The following is a 5456-nucleotide window of genomic DNA, read 5'->3' as shown; positions in this document are numbered from 1 at the left end:
TTGTGTTCCAGTGGGTGGTGGGAGTCAAAACGCAAATATTGGTCTGTGTGGGTGGGCTTACGATACACGCCAGTTTCCAACCGTCCTCCATCCGAAACCGAGACATCGCAATGCCATATGGCAGGTTGGCGTTCCTGGATTGTGATGAATGTTGGTTTGAGAGAGGAGTAAAAGAAGCCATTTTTGTGAAGAAAGACCGTCCATCATTAAACAGAGGTGGGGGCCTCCGTTTTCAGCTGTCCCCCTCCTACAGCGCTGCCATTGGCAGTATCTCTTCACCCCCTGCTAACAATAGGTATTAATTAGGTGTGAACGATAGCCAAGTGATGTGAGTATCAGTCACCTGGAGGCAGGACTCAAAAGCCTGAATTTTGCCTGAAACTCTCAGACTGAAGAAGTCTCTTGGAAGAGAGACGAAACGTTTCATTAGAGAAGAACCCGTCCAGAGGACCTATACAATTTTTTTCCTTTTGATTTTTTACCTGGATTACTGAGATGCATCAGGACACCTTTGTATATAGCGTTGTTTGCACTCTATATGCAAAACAGTATCTTGTCAAGATTACATAAACAAGCATTGGCGCATTATAATTACTTAAATTAGGACATCCTGCCAGGCTAACAAAACGAGCCCATGTTGTGTGATCATTAGCCAGTAGGGGGAGGCGAACACAAGTCTGGGTGGAATAAAAACGCTAAAGCCTTATTTAAAGGTGTGAAAACTACACCATCAAATTCATGCTTCATTGTTCTCTACTGGTAACGCTTCTCAGAGTTATGTCTTTTAAAGGCAGAATTTTGTGTTTGGGATAGCGCTTTGTTTGATTGTCAACAAGTATTTAGTAACATGCTGAGAAAATCCCATCCTGTCACATATGGAACGCTTACATAAGAAATGAACTGGGTAGAATAGAATAAACCATCTTTTTCTTTCCTTTCTTTTTCTTGAAGATGAGCAACGTAAATGATCACTCGTCAAACATGAGAAGTTTATCCAACTTGACAGTTTGAAAGCTGACAATAAAGGATATTTTCGCAAAAGAAGAATTGGAAGGTAATTGGATCTGTCACAGAAACAAACACTCACTCTCAGAGGTACACGCTCACTAACACACTGTTCCCATCTGTCTGTGTGCTGCAGCACTGCAGAGGTTGTGAAGCTGTTGGCAGACCGTGGGATCTACAGATCAAAGAGCAGCCCCCCCGTCGAGGTCTGAAGTCCCGAGGAACACGAGTCGCTATGGGCAAGAGCCAGCATCACATCCCCAGCTAATTAACTAAAMCCCTTTTGACACCATGTTATTTGCATTCCTGATGTACAGCACTCAGAGAAGTATCTGCTGCACATATTAAAATCGGAAACGCTTGTTGTTTTGTCTAACAAGGCACCCCAGTGTTTTTAGCACAAATACATTTGTAATCACYTTAAAACGTGGTAACAGAGGCTACATGGTGGAGGTGAATTACTGAGATATGATTCAATTTTAAAACCTAATTAAATGAGCATGTGTGCAGGATCTATGTTATGAACGATGGCAGTGCACCCTTGAGGTTCACCTCAGTGAAGGGCACTGAACTCTCAAGAGTCCTCAAGTGCAGCCGTTCGATCTCGGCGCTCACTAAAAGGGGAGAAAGCAGCGTGAATTATAAATCAAGAGGCTTTAAATGGATATGTAGATCAGCAAGCAGTTGTGTTTGGTGTCCTCAATAATTAATTACTTGTTTGCAATGGAGTGGACCTTGCTACTTTTATTGCACGGCTTTGTGTATGCAAACAAACCCTCCCTGGCAGTAAGAAGCTGCCAGGCTGTGAGGAGAGCTCCTGCAGCACGCTGACATCCCAAGGAAAGGTCAACACTACAGGGGGGCTTTCTTGTAATTTGTGAATGTTTCTATTTTTATACTGTGATGACTAAGACTCCCTGAATGATTATAAAAACTGTCATTTTTTTTGCTTGACTGCACTTCTTAGAGCTTAGCTTGCTCGGGTTAAAACAGTGTGAAGTCCTCASATGGTTGTTTAAATGAGTGCATGTTCAGTGGCTGATAAATACTGCTGCATCTCTCAATATATGAACCACTTYCTGCCAACAACTCCACTAACATACATTTTTACAGCAAATCACAGCAAGTTTCTGTGTTTCTACAAAAAAAAGATGGACGGATGGGTTTTCCTTACCACAGCCCTTTGGCCACTTCTCCATGGGTCTCCTGAAACAGCCAAGTAAGCAGACTATGGGGGAGGATGAAGTAGCCCACCCTCTTCCCTGTGAGGAGCAAAATGATGAATTGTGTAGAATCTTTTTTGGCACACCCCCCACCCCAAACCACCACCATCGCAAAGATTAAGCTAGCAACACCAGGAAAGAGCTGATGCAGCCGGAGCAGAGGAGGGCCCATTAGAAACATGCTCCTGTCGGTCTTTGTGTCCAACCGGGTGACACCTCGCCCCTTAATGAGCAGTCTGAAGTGAAACTGGAGAAATACCACCACAATAAATTACCAGGCTCGTCGCTTCTTGTTTGTCTCGGCTCAGACATGGCTGAGTAATCTTTCTAWCTGAACTCACATCATCCAGAATGAGATTCTGTTGAAGCACATTCTACAATCTGTGGAGCCATTTGCATAACTACATTTGATGTTCCCGGCCAAACGGGCCGCATGTTTTTTCTGCAGTTAATTAGATTCTGGAATTAGTTTTTCTTTTATAAAAAAAAAGAAGTAAAGAAAAAAGGAAATACAGGATGGTTTTTCCTCCGCTTGGATTTCTTTTCCATTTTGGAAGTGACAAGATAAAATTGTGTATGAGGATAATTGCATGGCAGTGCTGGAATTGGAGCTGGAGAGAGAATGTGTTTTTGCTGTTCAGAGTTAATACTCTATCCCAGCTCCAGTCTATTTAGCATGCTCGGTGTGGAGCRCTCACTTTGACATAGCAAACCTCATTAAGATAGAGCAAACTAATTCACTTGAGAAGAGCTAATTCTTCATATCTGTCTTTTCTTGTTGAGATATAAAGACAAACTAAAATTGGGCGTTAAGGTTATATGCAGCTGATGGTAGAGCTCTTGCTCTGCTCTTATTCTAACATACTGTATTTACTTTAGATTAAAGAGTCAGTGGAGAGGACACAACCTGAAGCTAACTTTGAATAGATTCTGACAAAATTAGAGAAAGAGCTGAGCGTTCACAAGGCAAGCCCCCCCCTGTGGACAAAATGTCAAGAGACTGAAGCACGAGATCAGCTCACATGCAGAATGAGCACAGCTAACACTTTTTTAAAGCACAGGAGGAAGAGGAGGGAGTAAAAGAAGGACAGAGAAAAATGAAGGGAATGGATGAAGCTTGACCTGCAATGAGCAGACATCTATTAAATCAAGCACTCAGCATGGAAAACAACACCCCCTAACAGACAAATGCCACAGCAATTAATCAGTGCTTGAATGCCAAATGTATCAATAATCTTTGTAACACACATACAGTCCTCAAAACAAACTATTCTTTGTTATTTTTTGTGGATGTAGTCTAGCAACTTGTTATTTCTCAGTGTCAAACTAGAACGCACACAGAGAAAGAGAAGGAATACATCATTTCCAGAGTCTCCCAGCACCGCCTGCAGATGGCACATATTTTACTCTGCGGGGAGTTGCAAATTTCTTTTGAATAACCAAGGTCTAATTGACAGAAAAAGAATGTGCTGTCACTTCGCTGGTGCGACTGTCATTAACACATTTTTCATTTTGTAACATGCTCCGAGGCATTATTGTTTTGTTGGCCCCGATCCCTCCCCAGTGTAGTGAATATGTTTTAAAATGGTTGTGAGCAGAATGTTGTTAGCTACACAACACTCCCCGAGGGGAACAAAACACAAGAACAATTGGCTCATTAGAAGCAGAAAGACTTCAAACTACAGGATGGCTGGAACACGCTCAGAGGAGAGACACAAAGTCAGCAAAAGAAGAGCAGATGGATAGGTAGCAGGGACGTGTGAGGAGACAAAGACACTCTGACAGACGAGGAACAACTTTGTATTCAACCCTCAGCGTGATTTGTGTGCACATAAAAAATTTACTGTGGAGTTCATATGAATTAGTAAGACTGAACATGAAGGAGACTGCTGAAGGAGGTACACAGATTACACTGATCTAATAGTTAGTATTATCAACAATATTTAACATATTTAGTCTTATTAAAAGTTAATTATGTAGTAATAATCACTTAAATATTTACTCACATCTCTACAACAAGGGTCATTAAACATTTGCTTAAAGGAATAAATGCACTAATTTACAACAGATCTTATCTTGGGACACGATAAATATTAAGGTCAAATAAATGATTCGCAACAAGAACAAAGTCAGTCCAAAACAGGTTCAGATTCTGATGCAATGAATCTGACAAAAAATATTTTACACTGCTGTTTGTCCTCCAAAGGGTGTTAAATAATGTTCTGCTTTTTCTTTTTTTAATTGAGAATTTTTAGTTGAATCATTGTATAAAATGGTAAAAAATGGTAAATACTAAATAAGATGATGAAATAAATTTGAAAAAGTACAGAGCTGTTTACATGTACAAAATTCTTTGATCGGATTGAAACGTATTTCGATTAAATACAAATGGATCATTTATGAGCACAATAATTGTTAATCCAATCATGAGTGTTTACATGCACTTTTATTCAGAATAAAAGTACTGACATGTGCAGAGTTGTAAACTAACTAAACTAAAAAAACACAACAGAAGTTATACTTCTGTGAAGATTTTAATATAATATTTTTAAATTGCTAACAGACCAGTTTTCTTTCCTTGACATATTAGCATAGCCAGGAGGAAAAACGTCATGTTGACACAGGGCTCACATGCAGTCAGGTCAGTTTTCTACAACCAGAACAACATGATCAGATTAAGTGTTCACTTTAATGCTGTTCAGATTATSAATCAGCATAAAACATCCCTTTTCTTCAGATCCTACCAGATTCATTCAGATCGAGCTGGATCAGATTAGAATATTCTGACTGGGGGAGATTACATGACACATTTTTATTCTGATTAGCTGTTTATTCTGATTACTGATGCCCACATAAATGTTGATGACAATATAAGTTAGTCAATATTAATACTTGAAGGAAAGCACCAAAAGCAGTGTTTTGTTAAAGACAGGGATTGTTCTGCTTTCACTACACATTAAGCACAAACATGAAAACATTATTTCAACATTTAACACTTCTGCAGCTGACTCCTGCTCCAACTGTGAAACAACCTCACAGAAAACTTAACACCAGCAGTGAGCTGAGATCAGCAGGAATTAAAAGTTTATCCAACAGTGGGTCTTTGTGTTTCAGAGCTTCTTGTATCCTAAACTGAAGTGAACAACCAGAGGGTCTCTGTGGGTGTCTCAGCACCAGGGTTTCTGTGTTTGAGTCGAGCCTGATCATGTGCTGCGAGCAGGTGAAACG

General features: G+C 40.2%; 1 long non-coding RNA gene across 1 annotated transcript in view; it reads right to left on the bottom strand.

Moving 5' to 3' along the window:
* The window catches only part of LOC106524081 (uncharacterized), a 27940-nt gene that overhangs the window by 21766 nt on the left and 718 nt on the right, over positions 1-5456 (bottom strand). Inside the window, exon 2 of the long non-coding RNA XR_001310968.1 lies at positions 2180-2267. This is a non-coding gene — a long non-coding RNA (uncharacterized LOC106524081). The remainder of the gene's footprint in view (positions 1-2179; positions 2268-5456) is intronic.

Source organism: Austrofundulus limnaeus, unplaced genomic scaffold, assembly GCF_001266775.1.
Source record: "Austrofundulus limnaeus strain Quisiro unplaced genomic scaffold, Austrofundulus_limnaeus-1.0 Scaffold175, whole genome shotgun sequence".
NCBI lineage: Eukaryota > Metazoa > Chordata > Actinopteri > Cyprinodontiformes > Rivulidae > Austrofundulus > Austrofundulus limnaeus.
This window is presented reverse-complemented; position numbering and strand designations above follow the sequence as displayed.